Genomic DNA, 13,226 nt, shown 5'->3' with positions numbered 1-13,226 from the left:
CTCTTCTTTAACCCACTGATCGTAGTCCCCTCTTTAAGCTAGAGTAGAACCCAGAAGTCCTGAGCCCCAGTTCCCTTCTCTAACCATTAGATAACCCTCCCCTCCCTCAGCTAGGAATAGACCACAGGCCAGTTCTACCCACTCGATCCCACTCTCCCCCCGGAGCTGGAAATAGAACCCAGGAGTCCTGACTCCTTAGTTTTGTGTCTTAACCACAAGATCATCTTTCTTCTCCTTCCTGGTTCTTCCTTGATGTAGAAGGTAAACAAGACCTTATGGCACAGACAAGTTTATCTTGGCAAGTACGATCTCTGTGGATTGTACAGAGCACAATTGTCCCACCCTGCCTCTGTCCCAGCATCTCTAAGCCCTGACTCTGCTCCCTCCCCTTCACTGCATTGCCAGGGAACCGGCAGGATGTGCAGGTTGTTCAGGGGGTTGTCGTTTGCCTGAATGTCATTTAAAAAGGTTCACTTCCCCTCCAAGTGTCTGAAAGTCATTCCAGAATGGGGGGAGGGTGTTCCAGACCTCCCAACAGCCCTGGGGTTCATGGGACTGTCCCATTTTGACACCCTCCCAAACCTCCTGCCCTGGTTGGAGTGAACATTTCCTGCATTCTGGGTCGCCCAGAGGGGAGGGACGAAAGGGGCTGTTTGCCTTGGGCCCCCAGTTTGAGGGAGCCCCCAAACTCTGTGACACTGCGCCCTGGTGCACGGGTTTGCAGTGCTGCTCAGGTTGGCCTCCATGCTCCTCCCCTCCCCCCGATGCCACCTATGGAGGGGCAGGCGAGCCACACGCATTATGAGCCTGGGTGCTAGGCTGCAACACCGCTCACATTTGGCCCGTCCGCCTCCGTCCAAAGAGGGAGAGTGAGCCAAAAACCTGAGTGTTGTGTCCCGCTTTAGCCACTTGAAATGCTGAGCAGGGGGGAGTTCTCTGTGCAACACCTAGATAAAACGTGCCTGCGTTACAAAACCACAGGCATGAGTAGGCAGTGGCATGGACCAGAGAGCTGAAATTGACCATCCCACCAATAGAGGGCCCTATCGCCTAGATTCGGGATGGAGGCACATTGCCAAGGGATGTCCTGTACCTCTGGCTATAAATAGAGACCATCAATCCATTGGTCTAGTACCTTTCCCCAGCATGAAATTCACTAAGATCATCCTCTTAAAGTAGCCTCTTCTGCTTCCTGACTGAGGGGCAGGGACGCTAACCCACCTCGCCTCCCCTGTACTGAGATCAAGTTAGTGCTGGGGGTCTGGGAGCTTCTGCAATTATGTATTAACCACTGCCCGGGGGTTAGCTCACAAGAGAAGAGGCAGCCGAACAAAAAGCAGATGTTTCTGGGAGAAGTGGCGTCTTCTGGTGCCATGGGAGGATCTGCTGTCTACCTGCTGGCTGTGTTTGCATTCAGCTTATCAGCCCTGTCTCACGGCCAGCCGCTGTAAGTAACCCCGGGATTCTGAAGCAATGATCAGTGGAGATCATAGTGTATGTGTGGGAGTGGGGATTTTCCCTGAAGAGACCCTGGCCAAGATTCACAATAGGGAGTTGGGGGGCTGCAGTTTTTAGGCACCCAACTTGACACGCTTTTGAGGCCTGATTTTCAGAGGGGCGGGTGCTCTAAAACCCAAGACCCCTTATAAAGGTGCTGAAAACTCAAGGGCCCCAAATGAGTAGTCACGAAAAGCCTTCAGAAGACGAGTCAGGCCCCCAAAATCACGGGATTGGTTGGACACTCACAAGATTTTTATAAACACAACAAACTGTGGGTTCTTTTTATTTATCTTTGGGTTTCTGAGCCTCTTAGGGTCCTGCTCAGGCCGCGTTTTCAAGCTTTCATCCCCGATCAGCAGTGCTAGAAACTTCCATTTGATGTCAATGAAAGCCGAGATCCTCACACATTCACAGGACTCGGGGAAGCTGGAGCTTCAAGGCAAACACCAAATCTTGCGAGATTTGCAGTCAAATCATGAGAGTTGGCAACACTGGCCACATGCGCTCAGTTTTGACTCTGCATGTGGGATCGGGCTTGTGGGTGGCTGGCCTGTGAAGGGCTAGAGGCCTGGGGCCAGTCAACCCTAATTACTAAGGTGGCTCAGCTGAGCAGGGGTCAGCTGATTTCCCTATCAAGAGCTTAGAGCACCAGGAATGTGGAGAGAGGGGCATTTCTAGGGAGATGGAGCCTTTTATTCTATTTAATGTTAATCCTACTTCAGTGGGATCAGCTCTGTCGGCTACAGTCTCAAGTTCAACAGAGTTATCTCTGTTTGTTCTGGATCTAGAGTTCATAGGAACACATGAAACCATAGGTAAATAACACCGACAATTATGAGAGCGTCGATCTTTTAGTAGTTTTATTAAAGTTTCAACAAAGTTATAAATGTCACAGCATATACAATTCCTAGAGATAAGTACCATGTACCAGTTATACCTACCGACATACTCACATCCTCCTGGATAGTGTTGGAGTCTGTTGGCCGACTCATGGATGGATCAATAAGGGAGTGGTTCCTGCGGGAGTTTCCCATAGGAAGCTTAATTGTCCTGCTCTGGGCACCCCCAACCCGCTCTTTCTTATTGGTCTGTGTCTCCTGGAAACACAAGGGACCCCGAATTCTATAGGCTGTGTAGGTTCTCATTAACGTTGGCGTACCACCTTTATCTTGTGGTTAAGGCACGTGTTAGAGACGATATCTGTTGTTACAGCATTTATTATTTAAATTTAAGACCTTATACTTTCACAATATTACCAGTTGGTACCTCTTTCCCATAAGTTTTTGGGTTATTTCTCGGTCATGTCTCCAAGGCCTAAAATAGCTAAGCTAAAGTCTTGCAGTCCTCAGTCTACAGGTTCTTGCGTTTCAGCTTGTCTTACTCATGTCTACTACATAGTTCCTCTAAATACTGATCAATCTCATTCTTTATAGTCAGGGGCGGCTCTAGAAATTGTGCCGCCCCAAGCAGGGCGGCACACCGCAGGGGGCGCTTTGGCGGTCGCCGGTCCCGCAGCTCCGGTGGACCTCCTGCAGACGTGCCTGCGGAGGGTCCACTGGTCCCGCGGCTCCGGTGGACCTCCCGCAGGCACGCCTGCGGATGCTCCACCGAAGCCGCGGGACCAATGGACCCTCCGCAGGCACGTCTGCGGGAGGTCCACCGGAGCTGCCTGCCACCCTCCCGCGGGACGCTGCCCCAAGCGCGTGCTTGGCGCGCTGGGGTCTGAAGCCGGCCCTGTTTATAGTCCTACAAATCAACTGTGGTGAACATACAATGAATATATGTACTATAACATACTGATTAATCATAACATCACACAATAAATGGATACTAAACTAACATCATTGGCTACAGAGACTAGCACAGAAACTGCAGGGTGTGAGTAGACTCCAGTGGAGCCTGCTGGGACTTGGGGAGTGGGACAACAGGCAGGAAAAGTCTGGGGGTGACCTGATAAAGAGGTGAGCATGGATGCACTTGAGGAAGGACTAGCAAACTTTATTTTGAAATATTTGTTAATTTAATAAACCCAACCCTGAGATGGGCTGTGAAAGGGCTTGTGAGTTATTGCAGAAGTCCCTCGAAAGGGGGAAACTGAGGCAGGGGGCTGCCTGCAGGACTGCCTTGTGACCATGAGGGGGTGCGTGGGAGGAGGCTGCCCCGCAACAGGGCTGTTGCAGTGGGACAGTTCTAAGCACTGAATGTTTGCAAGGGAGAAAGAAGGTGACCAGAGTTTTGTGTCTGGGGGATACAGCACCAGCTGCCCCTAATTTACCCCTGAAATTGACAAGAAATTCAAAGCCAAAGCTGAAGCCGAGGTAAACAGCCCTAATACTCAGGCCCTGAACCTACAAACACTCATGTGTTTAACTTTCCAACTCTCACCTGTCCCTCCCCCAGGGTTATGTTGCTCTCCAGGCAGGGACTGTCTCTTTGTTATACGGGTGTACAGCACCTACAGGTACCCCCCATTTTTTATCACGGCCTCTAAGTGCTCCTGTGATACACACAATAAAATCAGACTGTAAGCTCTTTGGGGCAGAGACTTTTTGTTTTTTGTTTGTACAGCGCCTAGCACAATGAAGGGAGGCAGCTCCTATGTGCCACTGTAATATACCTAATAAATAATCTGAACTTGCAAATTGCTGCAATGTGACGCTGGCTTCTCCCGTTGCAAAAAAAGAAAGAAGATACATTGCAGCCTCTTTCTTGCCTGTGAACGTAACTAAAACAGCTCTGACAAACAGGCTAGACATAAAAATACAGACACAAAGAATGAGAAAGAAAAGCAAAACATATAGGCCAAAAGAAAAATTGTAAAAATGCAATAGGTGCAAATTGTCTGATTTATTTGAATAGTCAAGGCAGGAAACAAAGGTCCCCTGGGTTCTGCTCCTGAGTGTGGGAAGCTATGTCCATGTACATGGGAAGTCTATTGGTTGAAACAGGGAACTAGGGTCTGGACTCCTGGGTTCTCTTCTCAGAACAGCGAGGGAATATTGTCCAGCATTTAGAACAGAGAACCCAGGAGTGCTAGCTCCTAGCCTGATTCTCAGAACAGCGAGCAAATATTTTTCCAAATTTAGAGCACAAAGACCAGGAGTCAAGACTACCACTCTTAATTTTATCACTGTCTTGTTGTAGTTGAGTCACATGGGCATTCCGTGCCTCAGTTTACGCACCTGGCAGGATCTGGGTTCAGGGTCTTGGCTGCCCCCCCCAGCCCCGCACAGCGGGGGTCAGTGGTCCCTGTGCCGCAGGGTCTGGGGTCGGTATCCCTGCCCCATGCTCAGCTCTCTACTTCTGGCCCCACTCTGTGGCGAGGTCTCTGGGCAGAGGGCACTGAGCATAGGGGTTTGTGGGGGGCACTGTGGTTCTCAGCCTGTGGCCCAGATAACACTTTTTGTGGCCCACAATGATAAATAGGTTGAGAACCACTCACTTCCTATAGAAACCTGGTGGCTCCTTGGAGGTCTCCCATCCAACGTCTGACCACCAGGCCCCAGCTGCTTACGTTCTGATAGCAGCAAAGATCACTGCTCAAGGTAGCCCAAGCCAAAGGCAACCCAGGTGCAGACAGATGGAGTTTGGCTGAGTCTGCTCTACCATCTCATATCTTCCCTTACCAGATGCACATTGATCACCCCAAGTGTCCTGCGTGTGGAGAGCGAAGAGATGGTGATTGTGGAAGCTCATGGCCACCATAGCCTGATCGAGGCGAGGATCACCGTGTACGACTTCCCACAGAAGAAGAGTGCCTTGGTTTCAACCACAGTCAGCCTGAACCCTGGAAACGGCATGATGAACTCTGCCAAAATTAAGGTGGGGCTGTGGGAGGCTATGCTTATCTGGGGGAGGCAGGGATGGACCCTGACCTCTGTCTTATAAGATGGTAAATCAGAAGAGAACTAAGATGGTAAATCAGAAGAGAACTAGATGGTTTGAGGGACAGGTCATGGTATACCAAGCCTTTCCCCCTTAAAACCGGGGAGGGACATTTTCCAAAGCACCTAAGTGACTTAGGTGAGGAGAAGGACAGATTGGCTCATGGTGGAGACTGCTCAAGGTAGACCAAGCCATAGGCAACCCAAGTGCAGAGAGATGGGTTATCTGTAAGGGCGCTGGTATAAGTCGGTGAGTACAGCAGTGACTTCCCAGTTCCACCAATGGCTTATAAATTTCAGTAGCTGAGAGTTAGGGTTGTAATGAAAGATCTTCTCCCATGATATAACGATGCTCCAGGTTCCTGCTCAGCTACTGCCAAAAGATGCCCAGAAGAAGGAATATGTCTACATCGAAGCCAAGAGCAGCCTGTTCACCTTAGAGAAGGTGGTTCTGCTTTCATTCCACAGTGGCTACATTTTCATTCAGACAGATAAGACCATCTACACGCCTGGGTCTACAGGTCAGTTCCTGGCTGGGGCTTTTCTTCTACCTTTATGTCAACATCTACACATATGGGTCAACATTTTATGAAGTGGCTGCGAATTATGAGCACCTCTGTTTATTGGCTTCTTAAACACCCCCACCCCGCCACCAGTCCCTCCGCAAGGGCCTGATTTTCGGTGGGACTGAATTCAGTGGGGTTGGGTGGGTGAAGAATGTAGCACAAAAAGCCACTTATAATGCACAACAAGAAGCCAGAGGAACTACGCTACATATTCTGGGGTGTCATCTGATCTGTGAACTAACTATATTCATATATACAGACATCTCTCATTTAGAGAGGACTCCCGTAACAGCATATAACATGTAAACAAAGACAGAAATTTGTCCTTAGAATTATAGCACCCAATCAAAGCATTTTAAGATTCTTTTTTCAGAAGAAGGCACACATGTTTTTAACAGTGCGGGTGATTAATCATCGGAAGTGGTAGATTTGATAGCTGCTTTCAACTACCTGAAAGGGGGTTCCAAAGAGGATGGATCTAGACTGTTCTCAGTGGTAGAAGATGACAGAACAAGGAGTAATGGTCTCAAGCTGCAGAGGGGGAGGTTTAGGTTGGACATTAGGAAAACTTTTTCACTAGTAGGGTGCTGAAGCACTGGAATGGGTTACCTAGGGAGGTAGTGGAATCTCCTTCCTTAGAGGTTTTTAAGGTCAGGCTTGACAAAGCCCTGGCTGGGATGATTTAGTTGGGTTTGGTCCTGCTTTGAGCAGGGGGTTGGACTAGATGACCTCCTGAGGTCCCTTCCAACCCTGAGATTCTATGATTCTATGATTCTCCATCTCCTGATGTCTTCAGATAGGGTTACCATATTTCAAGTTCCCAAATAGAGGATGCAGCTGGAGGGGGAGTATTGCAGCCATCGCTCTCTGGCTGCCCACCTCTGAAGGCAGCGCTGCCGCCAGCAGCAGCACAGAAGTAAGTGGGGCAAGATTATACCAGGCCACCCTTACTTCTGTGCTGCTTCTGGTGGTGGTGCCGCCTTCACAGCTGGGCGCCCAGCCAGCAGCTGCTGGTGCTGAAAATGTTCTAACAATTTGGAACCGAGGGACTCTGGCTCCTCCATTCCCCGCGCCCCCTTCCCAGTCATGGTCAAGTGTTCTCTGCCAACCTCTCAAAATAAACCCAGTTACACCTCAGCATTAGCACTGAGCAATGGTAAATGTAGTGGGGTGAGGGTTGTGTTGCAAAACTCTGGACTAGGCAACTGACTGCCCCATCTTTCTCTTTCTGTAGTGAGGTACCGGCTTTTCACTGTGGGTCACATGTTGGACCCCAACTTGAAGGTGGTTTCTGTGGAGCTCATGGTAAGATGCTTTCCATTTACCCAGTTTTCCTCCTCTGCAGATCTCTCTGCTTCACTTCCTTTCATGGACCAGCAAGCCTAGAGGCCAGGAGATTGTGTGAACCGCTTGTCATAGGGGGTGGCTGGCCCTTTAAGAGGAGTTAGACCCAGTCCTGCCTGTGACTAACCAGCTGTCTCCTAGCTGATCCCCTGAGGCCCTGCAGCAGGTGATAGCGTGACCATCTTTTGTCCAATAGAAGCCAGCAGTAGCTCATTTGAGAGGGGGGACTCTGGGCTGCGTCAGGAGATCCTGGATCAGAGAAGGGACCCAGAATTGGGCTCGCTGCATCCCAGCGAAGTGAAAAACCAGGCTGCGGGTAGCTGCTGTAGAGGCAGTGGGAGGGGACAGGTACCTGTTCTGGCTGGCATTGAACTGTGGATGAAACGTGAATGTGTTCCTGGGAAAAGGGACTGAAATACCCGGGCTGGAGGGAGCTTCCTGGATGTAGCTGGCTGGTGAGTTGGCCTGGTCTGTGACTGGGGCTCCTAGGCACTACAGTAATACACCTAATAAATAATGTACAGCACCTTGCATGGTGGTTTCAGACTGATTCTTTCTGGTGCTCGGTTTCAGAATCCAGATGGGATTATTGTAGAGAAGAACATGGTGTCCTCGATGGACCAAGGTGGCATCGTCTCCAGGAGCTACAAGATCCCTGATATCGTGAAGTAAGCTGTAACAACCAGGGGAAGGTGGTTATAATAGAATCTTCATATGTGACCCTCTACTTCCTGATCTACACAGACCAGCTTTCTTAGCCAAGACTGTAGCAGGCATCTCAATCTCTGTATGGGCCTTCACCACCACTAGAGGGGGACAGAGTACCACACAGAGTGGGAGTGGCTTAGACACTAAGTGGGAGTGGCTTATGCACATCAACATTCCAATGTGTTTTTGTTACACTTTGCCGCCAAATTTTCTCTACAATAATCACCCATTTTTTACTTCTGTCTCCCAAGGGTTGGGGTTTTTTTTAAGTGTTGCAGGCTCCAGTTAAGGAAAGGATGGCTCTATCTATTTGTCAGCTTCCCCCATCCCTAGGATACCTGACTGCACTGTGATATTCTCACAACACCCCAGGGAGGTGTCAAAATATTAGTATTCCCATTTTGCAGATGGGAAAACTGAGGCCCAGAGAGATTTAAGGTTCAGATTTTTCAAGCACTTAGTACTCGTCTGCTCCCAGTATGGCTAGATTTGTATCAAAAGAGCCCAGGACAAGTTGTGCCTAAATGGAAGCTGAGCTCGAGCTCTGCTGAAAAAATCTGCCCCTCGGGAACTTGTTCATGGTGTCTGTGACAGGACTGGGTGTGGGACCCAGAGCCCTCACTGCTCTAATGCATTAGACACCACTCCCCTCCCAGACCTGGGACTAGAATCCAGCAGACCTGGCTCCTAGCCCCACCCTGCTCTAACCCACTGGGCCCCACTCCTCTCCTAGAGCTGGGACTAGAACTCAGCAGTACTGACTTCCAGCCCCCACTTCTCTAACCACCACTCCCCTCCCTGAGCCAGGATAGAACCCAGGCATCCTGGTTCCTGCCTGCTCTAACCACTAGATCCCATTCCCCTCCCAGAACTAGAAACCGAATGCCAATCTCCTGAGTCCCAGTCCAGTGCTTTAGCTCCAATAGCATACCGCACCAGCCTGACTGAGCTAGATAGATCCTGCTCCGCACCTCATGATCTGGGCTTGTGTCTTGCAGCAGCGGAGTGTGGAAGATTGTCTCCAAGTACGAGCATGCCCCTCAGGAGGCCTTCACCGCGGAGTTTGAAGTCAAGGAATACGGTACCTGCCCTGCCCCTAACAGGAGGGTGTTTCCTGGCTGGTTTTGGGATCCAGGAAGAATTTCTCTCCCTTCCACTCCCACCTCCCGGGCACAGTGGGAAGAGCTTTGGGGAGGCCCCTTTTGATGAGGGTCCATGTGACAGTGGAGTCTCTTAGGGCACTGAGCAGAGGGAGTATGTTGTGGTCCGATCCTACAGGGTGAGTAGAGATAGGAGCCCGAAGCTTGCCTGAGTTTTGGGGTGAGCTGCAGGCTGTGTAGGGCCTCAGTCCTTCCCACCTTCTAGGTGGTTTTTAAGCCCCATCAGTCACCTCTCCAGGAATAAGAGAGAGGACAGGCACATGCCAGGACCCACACACTAGAGCTGCAGCAGCTAGATGTAAAATTCGCCCCCCGTCGGGCTTGCCTCTCACTGGCTGAAAGAGAAGATCACGCTGGGAAAAAGGCTGACGTAGCAGCGGAGGACCACAGTCCTAGGGGAAGCACCTCTTAGCCGGGAGGTTCTGCTTTCTGGAGGGCCAGCTCTCTACAGGGAGAGCATCCCGAAAGTCCCAGCACCTGGGGTGTCCGGATCAGTCCCAACCTGCCAATTGCCTTCAGCTGCTTCCTGGGAGAGTCTCTCCCTCTCCCCCTGTGTATCTTGGAACCAGTTCCCTTTTGTCTCCTAGGATCCCCTTCCCCGTGGGGGTTGTGACCTCCAACCTGGGCCCTCAGGTGACTGTTGTCGGGTGACCAGATGTCCCAGTTTTATAGGGACCGTCCCAATATTTGGGTCTTTTTCTTATATAGGCTCCTATTACCCCCCACCCCCTGTCCCAGTTTTTAACACTTGCTGTCTGGTCACCCCAGACTGTTGCGATGTCTCCGATCTTTTGCAGTGCTGCCTAGTTTCGAAGTGACGCTGGAGCCTTCCCAGAAGTTCTTCCTCATTGACCAGAATGAGCTTAGTATCGACATTACAGCCAAGTGGGTCCCCTTCTTTCTCTCTCGTGCTTCTGCTGTGGTTCAGTGCTGTGGGGCAGGCTTCTGGGGCTCGCACATGAAGTATAATCGCCTGGGCTAACTGTCGGCTCACAGCCTGACCTGTTCTCATGTGCATTCATCGGTGTCGCCAGACACCTGCTGTTACCTTTGTAATCCACTTATTTCTCCTGTTAATGGGCTCAGTGCTGGAGTCCATTGGTTACCTGCTGTGTCTCCCCCTAGGGGCTGTTCCACGTAAGTGGATAACAGCCTACTACCGCTACCAGTGAGTGGATTTACTTCTTCAGCTCAAATGGTTCAGGCTTTGTGACCTGGGACAGGCTCACCAGCCCCTCTGTGCCTCAGTTTCCTCTATCCATTAAATAGGAGTAATGCTGAGTATTTTCTCTCCCTGCCACGGTCTGTTTTCCATGCAGGTTCCTGTATGGGAAGCCAGTTCAAGGCCAAGCCTATGCGCTCTTTGGAGTGATGGTGGGTAATGAGAAAAGGAGCATCGTGAACTCACTCAACAAAGTCCCGGTGAGAACGTAGCTTCCTGGCTATGATACACTGATGGGGCTGTAGTGGAGCGGGGTGCTTTCTGGGGTATCTGCTCTGCTTTCAGAGTCTGGGATAAGAGGGGGAGCCAAGGGTAGAGTTTGGATCCATATCCAAATACACCAAATATCTTGTCTCTGGCAACATATAACAATAGGGATAAAGGGGCAATAGGTAGCAATCAATATAAATTAGAAGTTATGAAGTATAGAAAATTGATAAGGGAAGCTGAAGACAGATGGGAAAAATCCATGGCTGGCAGCGCTAACAACAATAAGGAGTTTTCTTAAATATATTAATAACAAAAATATCCTAACAATGGTACAGCCCCATTGCTAGATGGAGACGATAAAAGAAAGAAAGAAAGAAAGAAAGAAAGAAAGAAAGAAAGAAAGAAAGAAAGAAAGAAAGAAAGAGGCCAGGTGATTGAAACAAGTTATTTTGTTGTCAATTTCAGATCAGGGATGGCAAAGGCTATGCTAAGCTAACCAAAGAAATGTTGCATAGCAGGTTCCCCAACCCCAGCGAGCTTCTCGGCCACTCAATCTATGTGACAGTGACAGTGCTGACGGACACCGGTAAGGGAGTGGTTCCCTTAGATGGTTGCTGGGTTTCCAGACCAGAGCAGAGCTTAAGTGATACATAGCTAACCCCAGCAGGCTTGGCACATGGCTGTGGCCTTCTGATCTTTCCAGTGTCTCTGTTACTGAGGCTAGGGAGAGCACAGGGGTGGGTTTTGCTTTGTATCCTAAAAGCAGCAAAACATGGACTCATCTTCATCGCTGTAGTGTTTCAAACCTCAGAGTTCCGGTTCTCTGTATTACAGCAGAACCTCAGCTGAGATCAGGCCTCCTGTGCGAGGCGCTGCACAGACACACAGTGAGAGATGGTCTCTGCCCCAGCTGAGATCAGGGCTCCCTGTGCCGGGTGCTGCACAGACACACAGTTCCCACCCTGGATAGCTCACACTCTAAACAGACAGAGGAACAATAACTATCCCCCTTTGATGTATGGTGAGCTGAGACCCAGAGAGATGAATAACTTGCTCAAGGTCGCACACAGGAGTCGGTGACACAGCCAGGCATTGAATCCTGAGTCCCAGTCCAGCCATCACCGCAAGACCAAACTTCTTCTTCTTTTTTGTTTTTTTAATCCCCAAGGGAGTGACATGGTGGAGGCTGAGAAATCCGGGATCCGCATTGTGACCTCCCCCTACAAAATCCACTTCTCCAGATCTGCTACGTACTTCAAGCCCGGGCTGCCCTTTAACCTGGTGGTACGTCCAGCCAGCGGCGTTGCCGGCGTATAACCTTCACAGTGTTATCTTACAGCCTGATACGGCTAGCAAACAGATCTGCGTGCCATTGGAGAGCAGGGATGATTCGCTTTCTAACGGGGTACAGCGTGAGAGCCTGTCTTTAGCGGTTCACGGGAAATCTTACCTGGAAGTGGCCACTGGAGCAGGCAAAAATAGACACACGGGTGTTTGCATTGCAACCGCTGCTGACGCAGGCTGGCCCCACTGGGAATAGCGCAGCACAGGGCCGCCCAGAGCGGGGGCAAGAGAGGCAATTTGCCCCAGGTCCCGCAGGGGCCCCCACGAGAGTTTTTCAGGGCCCCTGGAGCGGGGTCCTTCACTTGCTCCAGGGGACCCGGAAAACTCTTGCGGGGCCCGGGCCCCCAGAGCTTCTTCCATTCGGGGTCTTCGCCGGCGGGGGGTCCTTCCGCTCCTGGGCGGAAGGACCCCCCGCTGGCAAATTACTGCCGAAGACCCCGCTGCACTTCGGCGGTGGGTCCCACTTTGGCGGCAATTCAGCAGCGGGGGGCTCCTGCCGCGGGTCTTCGGGGCACTTCGGCGGCGGGTCCCAGAACGGAAGGGCTCCCCGCCGCCGAATTACCGCCGAAGCGGGGGCCCTCTGCCGCCGAAGACCCCAGGCCCCCGGAATCCTCTGGGCGGACCTGGCGCAGCGTAGAGGCCCTGGGTTGACTGAGCTCCCCTTAAGTGCAGGAGGTGCAGGGTTATTCGGGCTGCGTTGCTGTCACAGATACAACCAGGACAAACGACCATCTTGTTCCCAGCATCTGCTAAGAGCCAGGCTTTGTAACTGACCAGATCAGACACGGGGGAGGACGCTGACCGGCAGGTTACATGCCTGGGCTGGGAATATGTAGAGAACATCAAGCTCCAAGGAGACCTACCGGGCACCTTCAACCATCACTAAGTTCACATCCACCCTCTCTCCTGTCTTCCGATGCCCAGGTCTCCGTGGTGAACGTGGACGGTTCCCCCGCCCCCCAGGTCCCCGTGCGCAGTGGGACAGGCGCCAGCGGTTTGACGCAGGCTGATGGGACAGTGCAGCTGGCGATCAACACCCCGGCAGATGCATCTCAGCTCTCGGTGAAGGTGCATGTCGGGTCACTCGGGGCGGGATGCTCCTTGGGTCCTGGTGATGGTTCCCTACACGTTCTGTTGATGTTGGAACTGGACCAGATTGGGGACAGGTCAGATCTAGGACCCTACAGGTCCCAGGCCCCAGCCAATGTCCAAGGCAGGAGGCAACTGGGTCTATTGCTGATCCTACCTAAGACCCCTCCACAGAGCAATGAGCCTTCCTGGCTGACAT

General features: G+C 51.3%; 1 pseudogene; it reads left to right on the top strand.

Moving 5' to 3' along the window:
- Positions 1-1,144: 1,144 nt before the first annotated feature.
- Positions 1,145-13,226, top strand: part of LOC123353825 — a 47,318-nt pseudogene continuing 35,236 nt past the window's right edge.

The sequence above is a fragment of the Mauremys mutica genome, chromosome 20, assembly GCF_020497125.1.
Source record: "Mauremys mutica isolate MM-2020 ecotype Southern chromosome 20, ASM2049712v1, whole genome shotgun sequence".
In the NCBI taxonomy this organism is placed as follows: Eukaryota; Metazoa; Chordata; order Testudines; family Geoemydidae; genus Mauremys; species Mauremys mutica.
The sequence above is the reverse complement of the archived record's forward strand: the minus strand, read 5'-3'. Positions and strand labels throughout refer to the sequence as shown.